The 24,652-nt window shown below is 42.5% G+C and overlaps 1 protein-coding gene across 1 annotated transcript in view; it reads left to right on the forward strand.

The window, feature by feature from the left end:
- Positions 1–24,652, forward strand: part of PUDP (pseudouridine 5'-phosphatase) — a 371,824-nt gene that overhangs the window by 330,118 nt on the left and 17,054 nt on the right. The window lies entirely within an intron of this gene.

Genomic DNA, 24,652 nt, shown 5'->3' on the forward strand with positions numbered 1-24,652 from the left:
GTTTAAGGTTCTCAGTACCCAGACTTATTCCTGTGCGCATATGCTTCTTTCCAAAGTACGTAGAGAGGGTCGCATGTTCCCGGCGTTACGAGGAGGGCCTGCTAAGCCCTCCATCGGGACCGTGGGTTCTGGCCTCTGCGGGCTTGCTCCCTCCCATCTGCATTCTTTCAGTATGCTCATTTCACCTTTTATCCCATTAAAGTAAATAAGTGGCCCAGATCTAAATGCTGCTGACGCACTGTCTTTGTACATGAGGTGTCTGGCCGTTCTGGATAAGTTAGTTCAGCAGGGAGTTGTTTCCCGGGCTCGTATGTGACTCCCTCTCTCCGCCCAAATAACCCTGATTTCCTCAGTAGGGGAGACATCTATTGAGGCAGACTAGAAACTTGGTTAAGCCGTGTATACCCGCGGACATAGTGATTTAGGCTACCTGGTACGGATGTACTCTTTTGGAGGAGCACGTGAGCCTTCATTTCGTTGGGTGAGAAGTGACGAGCAGAGACCCACAAATGTGATGACTGTGAACACGAAGGCTCCTTCGTTCCTGGGGTTTCGTAAGGAGATGTTTCCCTGACCCTGGCACTCCTGGCCTCTCCCTGGGTCCTCTGCTGTGGGTGGTGCAGCCTGGTGCCCCCCTCAGTCTACTCTGGAATCTTCCCTAAGCCATGGGCAGAGGGATGCCGGGAGCTCTGTGTCCCTCACGGCTGCGTGCATCTTCCCGCCTCCCTGTGGGGTCCGGCCCTGAGAACCCTGCTTGTCTGCAGTGACATCACCTCGCGGATCAAGAGCCGCTCATGGGGTGCATTCCACGAGGAAAGGCGGTTTACAGGGATTTACAGTCAGCCCCAACTCAGACACGTACCAGCAGGGTCTAACGGCGAATGTTGCAAATCTGTTTATACCTACTTCCCTCTAATGGAGAAGATCTTCATGTGTGCCTTGAAACGATTTCTGGGGCAGAGCCAGTGGCAGAATCTCATTACATTAAGGACATTTAGGGCTTCCCTGGTGGCGCAGTGGTTGAGAGTCCGCCTGCCGATGCAGGGGACGCGGGTTCGTGCCCCGGTCCGGGAGGATCCCACACGCCGCGGAGCGGCTGGGCCGTGAGCCATGGCCGCTGAGCCTGCGCGTCCGGAGCCTGTGCTCCGCAACGGGAGAGACCACAACAGTGAGAGGCCCAAGTACCGCAAAAATAAATTAATTAATAAATAAAATTAAGGACATTTAGCAAAACCGAGAAATATGTAGCATACACTATCTGAGTAGATAGAAGTATAGCGAAGGGGCTCAGAACAGGCCACCCCCATTGTGCCGCTTTGGGGCATTGATGATTTTGAGCTCAAGGTACCCGAGAAACAGCAGGTGCACGAAGGGCTCCCTGACCCCCTCCTTTCCACTGAAACTCAGGGCCTAAGATTTCCCACGAGAAAGGTGCCCTCCTTGCATCAGGAAGAGAATATTCTCCACCAGAGACTGGAAAGCGGTGCCGAAATGGACCTGCACAAACAAACGTCCTGAAACAGCCCTTATCTTGCATTAGTTTCCCCACATACTTTGTAGCCGCGTGATTCACGGCCCCTAGACACTTACACTGTCTTCCTCCGTCTTGTCAGTTCTCCACAAATTTATCCTCCTTTGTTAAGGAAAATGTGAGCGCTCAGGCCTAATCCCTTCTTTGGGTCTTCATTTTTCCTACGAAAGCTCCTGTGTGCACGCAAAATATTAAATAAAATGCGCCCCGTTGCAGGACCTAGAAGGATGGAACTTTTCTTTTCTTATAATAGCCACACAGTGGAATGTTGTGTGGTCGATAAAATTGATGTAAAAGTATTTGTGGAGATGGGAAAATGGTTGTTAACTTAGAATTGTTAAATTAGAATAAAATGATCAGTAAGAACTCCTTTTTGGAAAGTAAATAAGCGTGTGTATGCATTTATAATATAATATGCATATTATAATATGTATATAAATATAATACATATATATTTATATTAAGATACACACACACACACACACCATCGTTGAAATATATTACGTATGTAGCTGGAACAGGTAGCCAATTTAGGACATATGAGATCTGAGGGGCAACAGTGATATGTTAAAAGAAGAATGAATGAAGTTTCTATTGAAGATGTACTTATATTTTATTCTTGGAGATCCTCAGCTTTACTTTTATATAGTTTGCAACGCGTGGGTGAGCAACATATATGCAAAATATAAGTTATATTTATATAGGTTATATTTATATATTTAGATAGGTTATATCTATATGTCTATATATACCTACATCTATAGTTATATATTTGCATGCTTATACATATATAATCTATATTATATAGAGGTTATATTTATATATTTACATAGGTTATGTCTATATATACCTATACCTATCATCCATCTGCCTATCTATAGCTATACCTATCTTTCTATCTCTATCAATCTACCTATCCATCTAAATATCTATGTCTGTGTCTTTGTCACTATCTCTATGTATCTATCTGTTTACTGTACACCTGTCTATCTATAAATTTTTCCATGGTTATTGCTGAACTGTTGAATTACTGACAATCTAGGTTTTTGCATTTCCTGTAATAAGCATATGGTAAGGTTCCTGTTAAACTATAAGCTGTTCGATACTCGGTCATCTCAGTTTGAGGTGATGACTTTATCCCTATGGAGACTTGCCCTTCCCTTTCTCATCTGGAAGGCTCCTTTACTGCATATTTCCTTGGACCCAATGTGCTCGACACACAGACCTTCCCCCATCCAGCTACCAGTCCGCAACCTGCCTCCCGCGGCACCCCCCACCCCGGCAATCTCCCCACCCCACCAGCCCCAGGCTGACTGTGCCCGCTTAGAGGGAAGGCTCTAATCCTGATAGAGTCAGACTCATTTGGTCTCTCCTGGGAGACATACTTCAGTGTAAGCTTTTTGAAATGGTGTCCTATTTCCAGATACTCTGCTCGAGTGGAAAAGACAAAGCTACACAAGTCATGATCTTTTATTACCTTTGGAATCTCAACGGCCACCATTGTGCTAATTGCCAGGGGCATAGAGCTGAAATGACACGATTCCTGGCTTAGAGGAGCTTGCATGCTCAGAAGGACCAGCCTCTCCTTGGTGTTTCTTGCAAAGACCCGATAAAGAGTTTCCAGTTTGGGGCATCTGCCTTTCTTGAAGCTTGGGGCCTCCAGCCCCGAAGCTCTGGAGCTACTCTCAACGTCTCCCTGGACTCTTTGGATGGCGTGGTGGAGTTGCAAGTCATCATGCCCTGTTCCTCTAGCGAAAATCATGTCGCTGCTCCATCCCCCTGCCTGTGGCAGAGAGAGTTGCTCAAATGTAAACTGTAATGACTTGCGAATCCCAAAGAACTGTTTCTAATGTCATCAGCACGAAGTCCTGGCTCACCAGCTTGATAGCATCCTGAGTTCCTCTGCCCAGCCCCGCAGAGGTGGGCAGGGCACAGTTATTTTATGAGTCTGTAGGGCAGCTTACAGACGAGCGAGAGGGGCAGAGTGCGACTCAGGGCTGCACACGCTGTAGGTTAATAGTCTGGGGCTGTGACAGCGGGTGGTCAGATGGGAAAGCAGAATACGCCATGTGTCTGAGTCAGCCAGACCCCATGAGCATGGCACACACTGGAGGGGTATTTCCTGGCCTTGGGAGAGAACATCAAGGGATTGGGGGAGGGAAGAGCAGATTGGACAAATATTTTTGTGCAATCCCAAACAGACCCAGCATTTAATGCATAGAGAAACCTTGAGTCTTTTCCTCAGCCCTGTAAGTGATATTTCCATCCAGCAGAAGCATTAAAAAAACAAGACAATCTCTTCCTCTCATCTGGGCAACCCCACACACGGCATACTTGTTCCCTCTTAACTGGACTTGGCATATAAATGTCAAGATCTATGCTTGCTTCCAAGGGCTTTAGAGTAATACGGCCTTGGGTGTGTAAGCAACACACAGTGACGACCCCCAGCGATGGGGAAAAGGTTGGACACACACCTTGCCTCTTATTGGCTTCAGAGGAAATGGGATAACTAAAATAATTGTAAGCCAAACAAAGAAACAGGACCTTTTGTGCACAGTCATGAGCTCCTGGTCTCTGATGGGACAATGGGGCGATGGGATGATGGGGCCATGGGGCAATGGGGTCATGGGGCCATGGGGTGATGGTGTCATGGGGCGATGGGTTGATGGGGCCATGGAGCCATGGAGAGATGGGGCGACGGGTTCATGGGGCCATGGAGAGATGGGTTCATTGGGCCATGGAGAGATGGTTTGGTGGGTTCATGGGGCCATGGAGAGACGGGTTCATGGGGCCATGGGGCCGTAGGGCCATGGAGAGATGGGTTGATGGGTTGATCTGCACTTTATAGTAATGACATCGCCGAGCCTTCCCCTTGAACATTTGACACCGACAGCTCCTCCTGGGTCTAGACCAAGGGGAACACGGGCCGATCTAGAGTTTGCAAGACCTCAGAGGTAACGGGAAGGCATTCCACGATGAACAGATGAGGCCTGCTTTAAAGACTCACGCTTTTTCCCAGGGGCACCAGAGGTCGTTAACTCAGCTCTCATTTTACGTCCTTTACAACACACGTGTGAACAGTGGTTTAACATGTGGGTCAAAGCCAATGGCTCTTGTTTCCAGCTTTTATTTGCTTCCAGCTGGAGCTGCATTCATCTGACTGGGTCCAATGATAATGATGGTTATGTCCGCCTGTGTGCACTAAGCCTGGGATTGCTTAGCCAGATTTTGTATATGCTGTGTGGCCAGGTCTCAGCTTCAGCCTTGGAAAATGTCCGGTTTCTCTGCTTGTGCCTCAGGTTTGAGGGAAATAAGGGAAATTTTCCAGCGATGTGTATCCACGTCCCCGCCGTAATAGTTAAGCGATCAGCAGCTGACAGGAACGTGTTGCCCCATGATCTGAGCCCAGCGTTCCATCATTTTAAGGACTCCAGTCAGTGATAATCCACTCCGCCCAAGCAACCTTCTGTTGAATGCTGCCCATGAGTAAGGCGCTGTGCTGTGCCCAGGGAGGGGTTGCTAATGCCTCTGGCTAAGGTCGCTAAGATTGGAAAGGCTGCCAGTAGCTCTCCTACTGGACCAGGGGTGAAAGCATCATGCCGCGCTTTGGGTAACGCAAGCACGGTGCAGTGGAAGGTTCCTTTTGTCTGGGGCATCAAGGAACTTTCCAAAGGAGATGGCTCATACGCTGGTCTTGATGGATGCGTAGGACTTGCAGAGACAGGGGCATGGAGAGAGACTGGACATCTGGAGTAGCAGCTTGTGCTGGAGGGCCTGACGGCGTGTGATATCTCAGGGGGATCCTGACTGGACTGCAGGTGCCCTTGGGTGCACTTTGCTGGGAGGCAAGGTGGGGCGTCGTGTTAGAGGCAGAGCCTGGAAGATGCTGAGTGATGTGTGGAGCAACTGGGTTTTGTTTCATAGCCTCTGCCGAGTCCCTCGGGGGACGTGAGGAGGGAAGTGACATCCCCTACTCCTAATCTCTTAAGAGGACGATCCTAGCAGGCTTGGCAAAAAGCTTCGGAGGATGCGCTCCTTTTCAGATCTCCAGATCCCCTGAGCTATGCTCATCTTTCAGGGCTTTGGGAGAATGCACTCCACGTCCAGGGCCACGTCTGCAAGAGTTTTCCATACAGATACCTGTGCAGAGCATGGAGGAGAGGACTGGCTGCATTGGGAGCTCTCTTTGTCTCTGGATCTCTGCTGCCTTTTGAACGGAAGTAATTGGCCCTGACCCCTCCCTCCTGAGCAGTTTATGGGTCGGGCAGGAAGTCAGCCTCATCAGGGGATACCTTTAGAGAGGTTAGGCGGCCCCTGGGTCCCTGGCCCCAGCCTGCTGCTTCGTGCCGTTCTTTATCGTCCGAGGCTCCTATGGGGACCCTGGTCACAGAGGCGATGGCTCTGAACTGACCGTGATCAGAATAATGACAGTTAAAGAGCTGATAATGGGTTTATTTGCAAAGATCATTTGATGAAAGGATAAACATTCTGAGAAGGACCTATCATTACTGCCATGGGTTAAATTGTCTAGTTAATACGAACACTAGTACGACACAGGTTGCTATCAGAATGCACCTCATTTATGTGTGCGGTACATTTTCCCAGCGCCCCGAGGACTCCTCCACATGTGACCCTGTTCATCTCCTCAGCACTTTCAGGAGCCGCGTGACAGCCTTGGGGCCACGGTTTACAGATGAGGGAAGCAAGATGGAGACAGGGAGGGTCCTACCTCAGGCTGCAGTCTATTTCCACCCTGGCAGACAGTCAAGTCTTATTTTAGGAAATTCTCTCCACACAGCCGTTCTCACACTACTTGGGGCACGGTGGCTCCCGGAAGGCTACTGTAGGCAGCTGGCATTTCAGAAGAATTCATTCCGTGAGGCTGACAAAAGAAAAAAAAAAAAAAAGATGATTCAATTCAAGAATGTGGAAACAGATAGGCCATTCTTTGTTTAAGGCATCTTTCCATGGTTGGCAGTTGTTTGAGCTGCTTAACTATTTGAGGAATTCAACTTGTTTTTGTTTGGGGGCGGGGGAGCGGTATTTTCTGGGTCATCCAGCCATGACTGCTGGAAATCCCGTGGGAGTTTCTTGCTTTAGGGTAGACACACGGCCAAAAATGAACAGGGGAACGGTGAAGTTGGACTCAAATGTAGAAGATGGTACGGATTATGAAAATGGTGGTAGTGTTTCTCCAGAGTCACTACAAGGTTATAAAATACGGTGCCAACTCTGCAGGCTGACGTCGATAACCATGGTTCTTGTTACTCCGTCGCAGTCCGTCCTGTGGTTGACAAAGACTCCGCCCATCGTGGTTCTAGAGCATGCATGGCATGGAACCCGCTAGAACCATTTCTGCCTCCCCATTCACCCTTTCTCATTGGATTCCAGCCCTCCGCGAAGAATCCATTGTACACGACTGCTGATACGTATTGAGGTTACCTTCTTAAAGTTATGGTAAAATGCACACAACATAAATGTTACCATTTTAATCTTTTTTTTAAGTGTATAGATCAGTGTCATTTTTTAAATTTAGTTTTTATTTTATAATGGGGTATAGTTGACTTATGCTGTTGCGTTAGTTTCAGGTGTACAGCAAAGTGGTTCAGTAATACATATATATGTATTGATATGTATACATATGCATACATAGGTAATGTGTAATAGATCAGTAGATAGATCTAGTAGATCTAATAGATCAGTGGCATTAAGTACATTCACATGGCTTTGCAACCATCACCATTATCCGTGTCGAGAACTTCTTTCATCTTCCCAATCTGAAACTCCATACTTATTTTTTTTAATTTATTTTATTGAAGTATAGTTGATTTACAACGCTGTGTTAATTTCTCTGGTACAGCAAAGTGATTCAGTTATACACATACATACATTCTTTTTCGTATTCTGTTCCCTGATGGTTTATCACAGGAGGTTGAATATAGCACCCTGTGCTCTGCAGTAGGACCTTGTTGTCTATCCATTCTATATATAATAGCTTGCATCCGCTAATCCCAAACTCCCAGTCCTTCCCTCTCCCATCGCCCTCCCCCTTGGCAACCACAGTCTGTTCTCTATGTCTGTGGAAACACTAAACTTATTAAACGATGACTCCTCATTCCTCCTTCTTCCTAGCCCCTCCCCACCCCCAGTCCCTGGGAACCACTACACTACTTTCTGTCGATATGGATTTCACTGTTTTAGGTACCACATATAAATAGACTCATGCGATGTCTATCCTTTGGTGTCTGTCTTATTTCACTTAGCACAATGTTGAAGAGTAGCTAAATATGCCACCCCAAAAAGTGTGCCAGCTCAGTTACTTTCAGATGAAGCCAGTTGAGAAGAAGCAGGTAGAAGGAAAGCTCCCTGTACTCCCCGATTTGCCTAAAAGCAGTACATAGATTTGCAAAGATACCAGGAAAGACAAAAGTTAATCACCAGAGATAATTTTAGACCCTATCAGCCAGGAGGTGGCACCAAAGGAACCCATATAAACTTTTCTAACTGGACTTTGTATGCCATTAGTTAACCTCTGATAGTTTGTCCTTGGAAACCTCAAATTGCTTTCCTTTGTGCTGCTCTTTCTTGATAAATTGTTATTCTTTGTTGAAGATGCTCTATAAGCCAGAGTTCTAAGCCACCTCTTGGAGTTATTCATTTTCCCTGGGTCTCTCCCATGTACGCATGAGGCATACATGTTAGTAAACTTGTTTGTCTCTTGTTCATCTGTCTTTTATTACAGGGGTCTCAGCCAAGAACTCAGAGGGATAGAGGGAAAATTATTTTCCCTTCCCTACACTGTCCTCAAGATTCATCTCTGGCATGGGTCAGAATTTCATTCCTTTTTAAGGCAGAATAATATCCCATTGCATGGATAAACCACCTCTTGTTGATTACTTAAGTAATCTTGAACCGTTTTAAACTTTCGATGCCAATATTTTGTTCCTCCAACAAAGTAATGAGTTGACAAAGGCACACATCCCATCTTACCAATGTGTGTGAAGATAGAGTCAGCCTGGGGATAGTATGTGATTAGTGATTTCTACTTTTCCTTTGTTTCTTTTGCCACGGCAGAAGTTTATTTAATGGAATTTAAGGGAATTACAAAAATAGCCAAAGCCCATCCATTTTTACCTTCAGAATATTATAACTCACTTGTTGCACAAGTTTCTGGTTTGAAAGATCCTCACATACACATGTGCTACTGTGGGCACAAGGCGGCTTAGAGCAAACCACTCTCCACATGGTCAAATCATTTCCCCTTTGAAAGGTCCGGGGGGAGTTTCTGCAGATCCCCATGTGGTATTTGTCAACAATTTTCCAGTAGCTCAGTACGCATTGCTCCGTGAAGTATCCTTCCGAAAAATGAAGGAGGAAATGAAATTATCGGATGGCTTGTTAAGTAAGAGAGCTCTCTCTTCATGATTAGGAATAAGAACACTGAAGTTTATCCTTGCTGAGTGAACAAGCAGACTCAGCCCATGTCGTGAATTTTGGGGGAGAACATCTAGGTTATTGAGAGGGGGAAAATAAACTGGAGAACAAACACACCATACAGTAACACCACTGTTAACATTCAAAAGTGTTGTGAATGATCCAGGTTATAGTTTTAAAAGCTCCCAGGTGACTCTGATGTGCCCTGGTTTGAGAGTCCCTGGCTAAACCAAGGCTATAAACACAGGTGTTCTGAACTCTAGTCATAGAAAAGGTAAAGAACTATTTAAGTAGTCTCAGTATCCCCAAAGAGAAAGATGAATGCTAGCAAAAACAAAGGGAAACCTGTGAATCCAAACAACATGAAGAATTTGTTAGCAAATATGACCGATAGGTAAGCATTCATAGAGACTGCCTCAGTGATGTATAAAGGATCAGCTTTATAACATATTTCTTAAGGTGAAAATAAACAGTGCAAACAATAGTTTCTACTTCTTGACTTAAATCAGTTTATGGAATTTGCTTCATTTGGCATGCTTGCTCCAGAAATGTTCTCAAATGAAATTAGTGGTAAAAATTACGTTTATCGATAAGAATGGCATACCTCTTCCCTCTAATCTGTAATAGCAACTATATGGAACTTGGAAAATCTGTAGATTGGAAGGTGTCATGATCGGAGCTAAGCAAGGACAGTGAGTCCTTAAGTTGTCTGTTGAAGGTTCTTGATACGTGGATGACTTTAAAGGATAACTGAGAGATTGGAGAGGCAAAAAAATAAATGCACAGGGCAAGAGAGAATTATGTAACCGTAGCTTATTTCCACTGTGTTGGAGAGGCATAGAAGGGATGATTCTCTACAGAAGCAGACAAAAATGAAAAATCATTGGGATCCATTAATTTGGCATCGTATTCATCTGGTTAATTATGTTTTGTTTGTCCAATAAAAATTAGTTGTATTCTTTGAATACATTTTAAGTATTTTTTGGATACTACCTAAGAATTTGGGGAAGCTATTTCACATGTTAAATATGCTTCTGTGAAAAAAGAAAATCAAATAATACAGGTTCGTTTAAAGCCCCCAGCTTTAATTAACAGATTTATTCTGCAAACGATCTGCTACTGTGAAGATAAGAGTAAATGCAAAAGCATACAGCTGGATATGTACACATACATAAATTTATCTTTCTATACATGTTACATGTATTAAAAAGATGGGATTATCCTGTGGTTATTATAGCTTATTTCATTAAGAATTCAGCATAGATATTTATACATATTGATACTTTTAGCTCCTGTTGTTTCTGGGTCCATCTTGAGATGAAAGAAAAGATAAAGGCACCAATGAAAACTCACTGAAAAGAAGATACTTAGAAAACTACCTTGGATAATTTTACTGGACTATAAAAATGAACTAATTAACTCTATTGGACATAACATGCATTGATACATTTTCAGCTAAATTACGGAGAAAAATATTTTGCCTCTTTGGGAAGGTATTTAACTTGCAAAGGGGCAACTTTCCTAATGAACCATTTGCTGTTCCAACAAAAATGAGCTTGGGATGAATAACATAGTAAGGTCTTAGGAGCAACTGTGCCTTGTGCGTCTTACTACCCTAAAGTTCCAATCGTATAGTAGATGCTCAGTAAAGGTTAACTCAGTAAGTGAAGATACTTTAATAATAAATATCCACGGGGAGGCTACAAGCTGCAAAGAACAGACACATCTACTCAACCTGGTTTAAACAGCCAGGGCCACTGTCTCGTCCGGCACAAGTCCAGGGAAGAGCAGGCCTCAGAAAAGTTTGCTTCCACAGTTCGACTGTGTCATCAGGGTCCAGGCCCTTCCATTACTTCTTTTATTTGATTTTTTATTTAATTTCTTTGTTTTGTTGTTTGGCCATGCCAAGTGGCACGCGGGATCTTAGTTCCCCAACCCGGGCTCGAACCTGTGCCTTCTGCTGTGGAAGCACAGAGTCTTAGCCCCTGGACCGCCAGGGAAGTCCCTCCATTACTTCTTTTAGAGCATCAGCTTCATCATGGCAGTAGGCAGTTGCCAATAGCAACCAGAGTTTCCCCATCTACATCCTGATGAAGGAAGAGTGACTGGCCTCTGTTTCCCAGGAACCCTATCCAGCAAATCTCTTTCTGTGACTCATTGGCCCAATATGGACCCATCACCCTTGGAGCAAGGGATATGAAATGACCAGAACTGGTGCTCTGGGATGGCATGATAGTCTGGGTTGGAATAGAGGTGCAAGTACATGCCCCCAGGCTGACTCGGCTCTCTCTTTGTTGTAGAAGAAGATAACATACAGTAACAATCTTCTTCCATTCATAATGTCTCAATGTGGGGCAGTGGTAATGCAACATGTTGGGTGTGGAGAAGTCTGAGATACAAAGAATGTAGAGACATTTTCCAAAAGTGATTGTTGGTTCATGGTGGCCCTGAAAGAGATCTAGCGCCAGATACTTTTAATGGCTGGTCCAGAGATTCATCCTCGTTGAGTGTCATTACAGACAAGCTTAGTACCTGGCCTTGTGCTTGAAATGTGGAGTCTTGGAGAGGCCAAGTTGATTGAACAGAGACTCTTCTTAAAGATGACCGGCCCTGGCATCTAAACCATGCAGGAAGCAGAATTTGGGGTTGAAGTCCCGAAAGGGAGCCTTCATTTATAACAGTTAACAGGTATTCGGAGTTCCTCCTCAGTAGTTACATTTCTAGCTGAGTATTAAAAACAATCGAAAAATGCCTTCACTTCCCAGTGCTTTGTCGTTATATTCACTACTCAAAACTTTTTGCCTAAGAAAAAACGTTTTCATAAGTGAAGATTTTTATTCAGGATTAATAATGTAAATACCATTAAAAATAGTAATAAATTTTATATGGTAGATAATAATGGATATAGATTATCTTAGTTAGTCCTTAAAATAACCCTTTGCAGAAGACAGAAGTTGGACTCTTTCTGTTTATCACCCTTCTGTCTATATCTGTCTGCCTCTCTAAGTATCATCCATCCATCCATCCATCAGTGTTTCTCTCGCTCTCTTTCTCTCTCTTCCCCGACCCCCAACTGTGGGAGGGAAAAAACTTTTTCCTCGGCTCTCTTACAATCTGTTTATTGAGGCTTGTGAATTAAACTGACAAAAGACAGATTAACAGGAGAAAGACATATTTCTTTATCGATGTTAATGTTTTCATGTGCGTGGGGGTGCCGACTTAAATGTACAACGTGAGAGTTGTGAGTTACGTTTTATTTGGGGCAAAATGAGAACTATAGCCCAGGAGACAGCATCTCAGCTAGCTCTGAGCAACTGCTCCAAAGAGGTGGCAGGGGAGGGGGAAGGTCAGTAAATATGATTTTGGTGAAGGGGGAGTACATGCAATCAAGCACATATTTTTCTTTAATTAATTAATTTATTTTTGGCTGTGCTGGGTCTTCGTTGCTGTGCACAGGCTTTCTCTAGTTGCAGTGAGCGGGGGCTACTCTTCACTGCGGTGAGCGGGCTTCTCACTGTGGTCGCTTCTCTTGTTGCGGAGCATGGGCTCTAGGCGTGCGGGCTTCAGTAGTTGCGGCATGCGGGCTCAGTAGTTGTGGCTCGCGGGCTCTAGAGTGCAGGCTCAGTAGCTGTGGCGCACGGGCTTAGTTGCTGCAGCATGTGGGATCTTCCCGGACCAGGGCTTGAACCCGTGTCTCCTGCCTTGGCAGGCGGATTCTTAACCACTGCGCCACCAGGGAAGTCCCCAAGCACATATTTTTTTGGAGAATGTTTCTGCTAGTCCCGAGGAGCAGACGTCAACCGGAAGGATTTTAGTGCTTTTCTAGACACGAGGAGATGCAGGAATCGGGCTCATAAAATCGACTCCTGAAAATATCTAACTATCTGAGGACATGTTCTGCCAGTTTTTCCCAGAGCACAGCGGGCCTCATTCCTGGTCTCCACCCTGAGCTCCTTTCAGGAGGTGTTGAAGGCCACCAGCTGCAGCGGCTCCAGATTTAATCCTTGTAGAGGTAGAGGGCAAGTGCCAATTTGTAGTCGACAGGGGCTGCACAGAAAGAAATAAAAACCCAAAGAGGTGATTACACAGGTGTGGGGTGGGCTTTGTGTACCATTTTAATGGAAGGTGATAAATTACAGAGAAGTGAGCAGGCAAAGGAAAAGGTGGTTGGGCTCCTAGGGGTGGGGAACTGTGGGAAGAAGACCAGGCGGTAGTTCTTGGTATAGCTCTTGCTAGTTAAGGTAGTTAAGGGTTCTTTAGTAAGGCTTGTTATGCAGAGAAGAGTCGTTCACCTCTTCTGGTGTGGGAGAGGACACCTTTACAGATGGAAATTTATGTCTCCTTCTCAAAGGGAAATTTATGCCCTTCTTTTAGGCAGAAGGGGGAAGGACAGAGAGTTCTTCCTGCATCTGCTACTTCTCAGTTGCTTTCATCTTAAAATAATTCTTATGCCAAAGTGGCATATTTGGGGGTGCATATTCTGATCTGTCTTTGTATCTATCTATCAGTCCATCCATCCGTCCATCCATCTATCATGTCTACCTACCTAGCTATCTATCATATCTATCTATCCGTCCATCTATCCATCTATCAGTTCCAAGGCTTGGGCTCCCCACAATATACTTACATGCTTATATATGTAAAAGGATTATGGGAATGCTTGGGCCCTGACTCTCAATGGATGACTTATTTCTATCACGAGTGTCTGCAAAGCTAAGACCTTACCCAATAGTGATTAAGTAAAAGAACCTGAAAAATAACTTTCGTTTCCTGACTTCCAGTACAATGTGTTTCCACTACACCAGTTTTCCCTGCTATTTTGAATTTTTTCAGTTAAGAAATATTTACTTCCTCAGGCTTCAGTGCCATTAAAGCCTCAGTATCAACTTCTCATCTTTAATTTGTTCCTAGGCCAGAATCTCCCCTCTCCCAAAGAGAGAGGGACCCAGAGATACTGAGAAAGACTGCACAGCATGTTATATGTATTCTACCACTCTGCGGACCAAAGAAATCACAGAATCGCTCAGCCATGCCGTTTAGAAATAGCACATAGCTCAAAGAAGAGCCGTTGAGTGCCAATGTGTTTAAAACTCCTGATTCTTGGAAACCTACTTTCGCCAGCTTTGCCTCCACTCCATTTCTCTGGTTCCCACTGAGCTCCCTTTGGTAGATTATGTAAGTCACAAGGGCACAGGGGCTCATTATTCCGGCTTTTTCTTCTTAGCTTCCCTTTTCTTGACCCATTCCTCCCTCCTGAAGTTGAAAATAGCTATGCCTCTTTGATGCAGAAGAAAGGAGTGCTAGGTAGTCCTCAGAAGGGGACCATGCTTATGCAATAAGGGGAACTTTCTACTTCTTTCTCTGTCCATCCAGCAGTGAAGTCCTGGGTAACACAAGCGAAATAACAAGTTCATACTTTACAGCTGTAGCACATAACTGCTCTCTCAGTGACAGGGGATTTCGATGCTGCTTTTGTTTCAGGGCACCAGCATGAGTTGCTGGTGTCCTGAAACAAATACAATAATCGCCCTTTGCTGGAAAAACTTATTTTTTTTTTCCTGAGGGGAATTTCTAGCTAAACCCCTATTTTTGGTTTTGAGTTAACAAGTAAGTCTGCTTCATCAGGGTCCATCACACTTACTTCTGTAGATGGAGAGAAATTGTGACTAGGCTTATGGGGACAGAAAACCATCTAAGGAAAAATCCCAAAATTAATGCTAAGAGTACAGGAGACACTAACCTATGGTATGATGTTTCTCCATCTACTTAACTATTCTTTAGGTGTTCGTTTGTTTGTTTGGGTTTTTTTTTGAAAATAATAAGAAGAAATAATGTTTGTCTTATTGATTTCACAAAGACATTTTGAGCTTGAAACGAGCATTGACTATGAAAGCATTTTGCCGTAATTCACAACCACATTCACTGATGTTATTAACACTTGATGCTGGATCATTGGAAAGTCCTCGGGCATCTTCCCATTTTGGATGTCAGTCTATTTGCATTTCCCTCCAGACACCACTGTTGAGGACCCTGTAGAACAGTCTTCCACAGAAAGTATGGTCCAAAGGTCAAGGATACTGGCGTCGAGGAGAGAGATCATCAGAGATGCTCTCAGGCTCTGCCCAAGACCTACTGAATCCAAATGTTCCGTGTGATAAAATCTCCAGGAGACTCAAGGAACAGGAAAGTTTGAGAAGCATGGAACGTAATGTGTCCACCTAATGAATTCCTCAAATTCCTGCGCACGGTGATGAACTTGAGAATATCTACCCCCCACCGAAATGTGTGGACCCCAGGTGTTCAGAGGAGCCACCAAGTGTTTAACCCTTCCTCATCTTCCCTAGTCACCCCACCTGTTTTGGGGGACAGATCTCAAATGGTATGCACCCATCTCACCTTGCTTGGGGCCCCAGTGTTTCTGTGGGGTTGTTCCAGATTGTTCATTCCCTTATGGATATCAGAGCCAGGCATGTAGTTTTAGAAGGACTCTGAAGAAATGCAAGGGCGTCTGTATCTATCTTTGTGCATCGTTCACCTCTGCAAACCATAGCGGTTACGTAACTAGAGATTTTCTAAACATGGTACGTCTGTGTCTCTGCTAGTTGTTCTTTTGGGTGAATATGTACTAAATCAGTCCATGAAGAGTAGAGCTGAGGTCTGATCCAGAATGGAGACAGAATTTGATGTCAGGAGAGAGTGGGATAAACTCATTCAATGGACAATGGAATGCTAACATCGTGGCCTTTGACCGTGTCAGAGGTGTGGGGTGTAGGAGAACCAGCCGTGGGGTGTAGGATCGGGGGTCAAAAGAAATAGGCCTGGGGTCCAGCCCTGACACGCTGTACCTGCCTGACAAGGTCCAGGTGCCCTGGTCTCTGCAGCTCACCTTTCGTCAGCAGTAAAATCAAGGTTAGCTCAGTGACCTTGTAAATAAAATAATGAATGTGAAAAAACTTTTACGTATTCATATGAAGAGAACTTTGTTTATCCCTTAAAATACAGACCAGGAAACCTGCCCAGGGGATGGGAAAGCATATAGGCTTTGTGGACTTTGCCAGAGTGAATAAGTTGCTCATCTTGGTGAAAGAAAATTAAAAGCTAAGACTGTATAATAAGTTTAAATGTAATAAATTCAGCTGAGCAACTGGCTTTGTTCTTGGCATCTCAGGGTCAAGTAACCAAGGCGATGATTTGCATGCTAAATTGAGCCTTTTGCTCAGTTTCTCATAATACTTATCCAAACTGGCAACACTTAGATGGAGTGAGCTGGTGGAATTCTGGAGGGTAGGTCTGCAAGCAAAGTGCAAACTGTCAAGCATGTTTAAAAGCACCAAGAGAAAAAAAAAATCACTTTCCGCGAAGGCCTTCGGGCTTGAAATGCACAAAAATGTCTGTCATTAAAAGCTTACCATGGTTTAGATGAAAACGTAGTTATTTTCAGTATTTATTATGTGTTTAAAGCAAAAGTTTAAGATTTCCTTTTCAAAACTCAGTGCTTTTGTCCTGGGAAAATATAGCCTAATTATACATTACTTAGACATTGTGAATTTGATCATGTGTGGTTTTCTCCACGTCAGCCTATTTGAATTTTCAGAATCTTTGTTTTCACCACTTCTGGGCCATCACTCTAATAATACTTTACCTGCAAAGAATCCATTCACAGTAGTTTGTCGCTGCACCTAAGTACCTCTACTACCTTGAAAACTAAAAAGAGAATTTATACTTTCCATATATAGACAAACACAAACTCCTCCAATAGTAGATAAAAGACAAACTGCATTAAATCATGGAAGCACTTGGCACGATGTTCTTAACTGAACCAGCAGAGAAACAGGATGTATCTCCAGCCTCCACTGTCTCCCGCCATTCCCTTTATTCTTTTTTTTTAATTTTTATTGTATATTGGAGTATAGTTGATTTACAGTGTTGTCTTAGTTTCAGGTGTACAGTAAAGTGATTCCATTATACATACATACACATATATCCATTCCTTTTCAGTGTCTTTCCCCATATAGGTTATTACAGAGTATTGAGTAGAGTTCCCTGTGCTATACATACAGGAGGTCCTTTTTTTAAACTGAAGTAGATGATCATACTAAGTGAGGTAAGTCAGAAAGACAAAGACAAATACCACATGATATGACTTATATGTGGAATCTAAAATATGGCCATTCCCTTCATTCTAAGTGTGAACACTGTCAGTCACATGTACCTCCTTCCGCATCTCCTCAAAGCAGTTTCCTGTTCTTTCACAGACAAACATGACAGGCTGGAATGGCATGAACAGTACAAGATGCCAGGATTCCTGGGAAAAAATACCACGCCTTTTGATCTGTCAAGTCCAGAAAGAAATTGAGCTCCAACTATGGGGGCTAAGTAAGCTCTCTCCGCAAAGGCAGCAGAAGTGTTGTACAAATTAAAATGTTCATGGTAAATAGACGCATGGATCCTGCTGGGAACGTTACTACGTTTCAATTCACATCTTTGCTTTTCTTCCAGCTGACGATCTCTTCACTTTAAAGATTCCAAATATTTACATAAAAGAATTTCTCCTTTTATTTCAAATCAAAGTGACGGAAGTGGGGGGTGAAGACACTTTGGTGCAAGTTTTCGTGTGTTTGCTGCACGCTGCAAGTGCGTAACTTGGAGGAGCACCTTCTGGGGGCGACGTGACTGTTCATTTACTACGTGCTTACAGAACTCAGCCAAGTGCACCTAACATATGCTGCTTTGTAATATATGCAGATTACAAAACAGTATATGTTAGGTGAACTCTGTGTGTGTGTGTGTGTTCATACATAACAGTTATACTCTGTTACATATATTTATATATATTACAGAGAGTACACTGCTGATGCACTTTGATGACATGAGAATTAAACCAACTGCAATATATATATCAATGCATATATAATTTATACAACATATATAACATGATACGCATTGTAATTATTTAATCTATGTTACTAAATATTAAAATATCCTCTTTGTAATCTGTATAAACATATATAAAACCGTTTAACTATTGTATATGAATAAGAATATAAGAATATATGTTATACTGTGTTATACTTATGAAAAATACATAACATTTATAATACATATACTCTGTTTTATATGTATTACAGAGAGGATATTTTTGATGCACTTTTATAACTTATATAGATGAAAACAATTGTGATATATATTATATATGTTATAGGTAGCGTATATTACATATGCATTAATATCTATATCACAACTCTTTTAATCCACATGTTATAAATAAGTGCATCTAAAATATACTCTTTGTCATATATATATGTATATATACATATATGCGTATGTTATATGTGAATTTGTATGTGTGTATACATACACACATATACATATGTGTGTATACAAAGTACGTGCACACGTACACAAAGTACACCTAACATACTGGTTTGTACGCTATACATGTATTATAAAGCAGCGTATGTTAGGTACACTTTTACGGCATCCCCATGGATGAAAACAATCGCTAATCATGGTCATTTTTCTCTACGTTTATAGCTCTCCTTTAAATGCCTGATTTCTGCCGCTTCTTTTTTGCTAGCTATGCGGAAACTAACGAATCTCTGAAAAGATTTTGACGTCTAACCTTTGAACCTGTCTCCCATGGTGATTTAAAATAGCATGGCCGATCACCCGCAAAACAGCCGTCTGATCCTCCTAGGCAGCACACAGCTTGTTCTTTGGAGAACCAAATCAGAGATATTGCAAATAAATATCGCCTGATGAAGAGCAGAGAATCAAAACTGATTGGTATGCAATTACGTGTCAGGGAATAAAATATATTACAGTAGATTTGCAAAGCACAGCATTCTTTAGACAAGTTATTGCTATGTTTTAAAAAACCATGAGCCTATAATGATACAAAGTTTTTTAAATTTGATATTTATTTCTGGTAAATAATCCGCTGCTCTGTTTTTTCTTCACCACGATTAACAGGTGGCAGGCACACCTCATGTTTGTAGGGAGCAGACGCCGCAGGAAATATTTTGCTCTGCGCTTGGAGAGGGAGGGTTAGTATATATAGAAGAGGCCATACCGTTTAGGGGCAGACAGATTTGGTACTCAGTTGTCCTTCTGGGTACCCTTAGGCAATCTGTATGACCTTTGTGATTCCCTTTGTGTACCTAGAAAATGGAGGTAGCCATGCCCACCTCCCCGGTCCGTGTATATATTAGTGAAATTACCTGTACATAATTTTATATGTAGTATTATATATGCATTAACCATATATATGCCTATACATATATATGTGTGTGTATGTATACATACATGGGTCTGTGTGTGTGTGTGTAATATACTATATAGAGAGAGAGAATGTATGGCTAGGTGCCCAACACAAATTTGGTGTTATTTATTTATTTATTTATTAACATCTTTATTGGAGTATAATTGCTTTACAATGGTGTGTTAGTTCCTGCTGTATAACAAAGTGAATCAGCTGCACGTATACGTATAGCCCCATATCTCCTCCCTCTCGCGCCTCCCTCCCACCCTCCCTATCCCACCCCTCTAGGTCATCACAGAGCACCGAACTGATCTCCCCGTGCTATGCGGCTGCTTCCCACTAGCTATCTGTTTTACATTTGGTAGTGTATCTATGTCCATGCCACTCTCTCACTTCGTCCCAGCAGGTGTAATTTAAATTTAAGTCCTCTGATGTAAGGTACAGTAATCTTTCTCCATGCATGGAGTTTAGGGATTGTGAAGGCAAATGGTCCCAGGGCCAGAAAAGGTAACGACGTGAGTGACAGACTACGTAAAGACCACGGAGAGCTGTAAGCATTGTTTCATGGGGCCATCTTGACTGCAAGGTTTGCCATGTAGAAATCGAGGGTCAACACTGCCCTCGATGTAGAAAACACTACAGTGTTTTCTGCATTTTTCGAGAGTAGTCAGAAGCTTGTGTTTTTCTGTAAATATCCCACTTTTCAAATGTAGGCAACTGATCTGATTAAAGAAAACAGGTGTGGGACACAGGCACATGGGAAAATTATCCAGAAACGTCACTGCTTTGAACAAGAGTTGACCTACGAGCGACTCACTTTTGATTTCTTAATCTTCCTGCACCATTCGGTTGAGGGTGGAACCCACCACAGAGCTTGTTAGAAATGCAGTTCTCAGGACAGCTCCTGTCCTAAGGAACGGGAAACTCTGGGGTGGAGCCCAGCATCTTAGTTTTAATAACCCCTCTAGGTCAGGGTCTGCAAACGAAGCCCAGAAGTCCAGATCTGAACCACCATCTGCCTTTTTCCAGCCATAAACTAAGACTGGCCTTTCTGTTTTTAAATGGTTGGGGAAACAAACAAAATCAAAAGAAGAATCATGTTTTTTTTGGTAATTATAACAAAATTACATTGAAGTACTGAGTTATGCCAAGAAAGAACAACAAAACTGGTAACGGAAAAACTATAAATTGTACTATGAAAGACAGTTTTCCGTAAGAGAAAATTCTAAGTTCTCTGCTCCCTCCCAGAAGTTTTTATGATCTACTTGATACTCATAAGGCTTATATTTATATCAGCCACCTCTTTATTTTTTAAAAAAATGGTAAGAAAAAAATAACCTTATGTTTATCTCAAATATTTTGCAGCGCATGGAAACCGTATGAAATTCTGTGTCCGTGAGTATGCTTTTAGGGGGACACAGTCACGCCCTGTCACGTCTTACGATGTATGACTGCTTTAACATTACAACAGCTGAACAGTTACAAGAGACACTGTATGGACCGCAGGATCTGAAATACCTATTCTGTGGCTGTTTAGAGAGAAACCTTGTGGACCCGGCCGCAGCTGATTCTGGTGCATGTTCACATTTGAGAACTGTGATGTTTAGTGACGGTCGTGAAACGTAATCCTATGTTTGTGTCAACAAGGGGAGGGAAGAAACTCCTGCGGCAGTTACTCTGTGCATTCACTGAGCACCCGTTTGTGAATCTGTTTCAGGTAGATAAGTAAGAAAGAGCTTTTGGAATAAGATCCACGGACTTCAGATTCTCAGGCCCTTCCCTGGAAGCTTAGAAACCTTAAATCATCTCCTCTTTGGATCCCTCTTCTGTAAAGCACAATAAACAATCCACACCATGCAGGATCATGCTGAAACTATAATCAATAAACGAGATGAAGTGCATAACCAATTTCCTGGCACAAAGTAGGTGTTTTAGAAACAGAATTATCCTTTGAGTTTTAAAAGATGGTTTTCACTCTGAAGAGATTTCCAGGACACAGTAAGATACCAGGAACTGTGTCAGGGCCTGAAAAACATATGCGCATGGTGTTGTTTATTTAGAAAAGTATTGCGGGGGGGGACTTCCCTGGTGGCACAGTGGTTAAGAATCCGCCTGCCAATGCGGGGAACACGGGTTCGAGCCCTGGTCCGGGAAGATCCCATACGCCACGGAGCAACTGAGCCCATGCGCCACAACTACAGAGCCCGCCTGCCACAACTACTGAAGCCCGTGTGTCTAGAGCCCGTGCTCGCAACAAGAGAAGCCACCGCAATGAGAAGCCCGCGCAGCACAACAAAGAGTAGCCCCCGCTCGCCGCAACTAGAGAAAGCCCGCGTGCAACGACGAAGACCCTATGCAGCCAAAAATAAATAAATAAAATGAATAAATTTTTAAAAAAAGAGAAAAGTATTGGGGCATGGAGAAAAATGCCATATTCACTCTTCAGCTCCCAACGTTAATTTTCTTTAAAACTCTTATAAACAGGACTCAAGTACAATTAGGTTTTAGAGATCCAGGATGTAAGTGAAAGCGCTTATCAATATGTCTATCAAACAAGACACCTGTTTCAAGTAGGTATTTAATCACTATTTATTGAGTGAGCAGTATGTCTGGTTTTCATTGTTGCTTCTCTGTTGCAAGATCCACTGTTTTATTAACCTGGTCTTCCATTGTCATGCTTAGTATCTTCTTATTTTATAACTAGGATTAAACACTGTTCCTCCAAAGGACACTACTTGGTTGGTTGAAGATGAAGGTATTGGATAGCTTTTCCTAATTAAGCAACCCAACTCATATAAAGCCATATTTTTGGCTGTCCCTGCCTGATGCCCAGGGTGATGTGTCTGCATGGTGATCACGTATGCCCTGTCTCATGAGCGACAGCAGCCAGCTCTGCAGGGATCCAGCTCCCTCCTGCCTGAAGGGCCAGTTCCCTCCCATAGACTGGGCTTTGCCTCACTGCCATGACCCTTTCTCAAAGTGCAAGGATTTTTATTCACTTCTTCCCAATGGCTTTACTTCCTGAAAGAAGCATATGCTTCTTTCTCTATTTATTTCCAATCCATTGGCTTAGAAATTCCCAAAGTGAAAAGAAAGAAACTGGAAAACCAGAGTTTCCAGAGAGAAGACTTGAGTACCCACTGGATCAGGACATCCCAGACTCCAAGAATTTTTATCCTCTCCTTCAGATAAAAGTGGGAAATTCCAGCTGATCGCCTGGAAAATTGCCTCTGTCTGCCAGCAACCTTGAAAGAGATTTTGAATTGGGTAGATACACACAAACCCCTTGACATTTAGGTCTATGTGATTCTTTGAAAGCTAAACATATCGACACCAAAGGGATTTCTCCAGAGTAGGATGCCGTAGAGAAGATACACTCCTGCATTTCTCTCTCACATCACTCTTTTCTGTTTATTTAAAACCCACTCTGACGCTAGAATTCATCTCTGTCACCTCTGCTATTCCTACTCTGCCAGTATCCCCTGCCTCCTTTTTTTTAAAAAAATAATAATAACATCGGTGAGGTTGAGAATAAAGTTCATTTTAGTCCTGAAGAGTAAAGTTTCCAGGTGCAAATGAAGCCTTAAATGGGAGGCATGTATCACTCCCATATGGTTTAGCACATCTATGAACATAACACTCACCAACCTTATTAAACTCTCACATAAATGGTAGGTTTGAGTATAGATGAAGGAAGAAAAATCTCTTATCCAATGTCTATATTTATTTTGTCTTTCACCACAAATCATTTCTTTAGTCTTGCTACAGATTTTATTATTTGCCAGAGCGAGGACTGGTCAGTTTTTATCTGACCTGAAAACTCTTTCCAAAAGCTAAGATTTTTTGCAGTACAATTAAAACACACACACACACACACACACACACACACATTTTGGAAGATTTAATACTTTCATGGATGGAACCCAGGGCTGCTGTCGAAAGGTAGTCATAACCTTGAATAATTTATGTTTTCTTTGGCCTGGTTTAAAACATTTTGATTACATAAAGAATATAATACTTCTCTTCATCTTTCCTTCATTAAAGAGCCATATTGTATTTTAATTTAAAAAACTTATGAAAAATCACTCTATGAAAAAAAGTGGTATAAGAGATGTGCCCAAGTTAAATATATAGAAAACATGTAGGGTCAGGATTCATTTTCCGTATGAGTGATATAAACCTAGGAAGAAGAAATATTCTCCAAATCCAAGTGTGTTAAAGTTAATAACGTCATTCTTCAAAATGCCTGTCTGGTTTTATTTGTGTGAACAATGTATGCTGGTGTCAGACTCTTTATCAGGCACTTGTCCACCTGTAGAGGCAAAGTTTCCCAGCAATCACCAGGAGGCAGAAGGCAAGAACTCACCTGCCAGTGTTAACAATGACCAGTAGTTATTGGATTGTTGCTGTGTTCACTCTTCTAATAGCTCTTACTCATATTATCCAGGCTGCTATAGAATGAGTAATTTCATCCTTTCCCCCTAGCAATCTGTTGCAGGATTTTGCAATTTGCCCATTATTGAAGTCGGCTAAAGTTGTCATTCATTTTCTCCAGCTTCTCCTTTTGATACCTTATTTTCTACCTTAACATAGTAAATTTTTGTTTCATTGACTTCATATTCCTAATACAATGAAAAATGACATGCATTTCATAACTCGATTGTACTAAATTATCAGTGAGTAAATTATTTGTAAAATATATTTTAATTTCATTACAGGACAGAGCCTTAAGAGAAAGGAATTCAGTTTGGTTAGTTTAAAGGCAAAGGGAAAGAAAGATTCATTTGATTAAAAAAATAACGCATTGAGGACCATTGTAGTTTAATCAAAATACTGTTTGATTGATTACACTTCCAGCAACATCAGACAGTCCATCCTGCTGACCACAAAGAGAAACAAACAAAGAGATCAAATAATCAGACTGCCATCAGACACGTCACAATTGTCAAAGCTATCTTAACGGGGCACAAAACTCTCCTGATAAAGGAAGAGACCGATAAACTGGCAAGGTGTTCTGATCGCAAAAGACACCATTAAAAGAGTAAAAAGAAAAGCCACGGTTTATGACACAATATTTACAGCATTTTATTTAGTTAGTTACTTTTTTTAAGTTATTTTTTTTTGACATGGACCAATTTTAAAGTCTTTATTGAATTTGTTACAGTATTGCTTCTGTTTTATGTTTTGGTTTTTTGGCCGCCAGGCATGTGGGGTCTTAGCTCCCCCACCAGGGATTGAATACGCATCCACTATGTTGGAAGGCAAAGTCTTAACCACTGGACCACCAGCGAAGTCCCAACAGCATTTTAAACTAGCAAAATTGTCCTATCCTCAAGATAGAAAGTGTTCCTACAAATTAATAAGTTATAAAAAACAAAAAATAACCAACTAACAGCCCAGTTCAAAAGTGAGCAAAAGGTTTGAAC

Source organism: Delphinapterus leucas, chromosome X (genome assembly GCF_059928025.1).
Source record: "Delphinapterus leucas isolate spDelLeu-1000000601 "Yukka" chromosome X, BTC_Dleu_Yukka2, whole genome shotgun sequence".
Classification (NCBI taxonomy): Eukaryota; Metazoa; Chordata; class Mammalia; order Artiodactyla; family Monodontidae; genus Delphinapterus; species Delphinapterus leucas.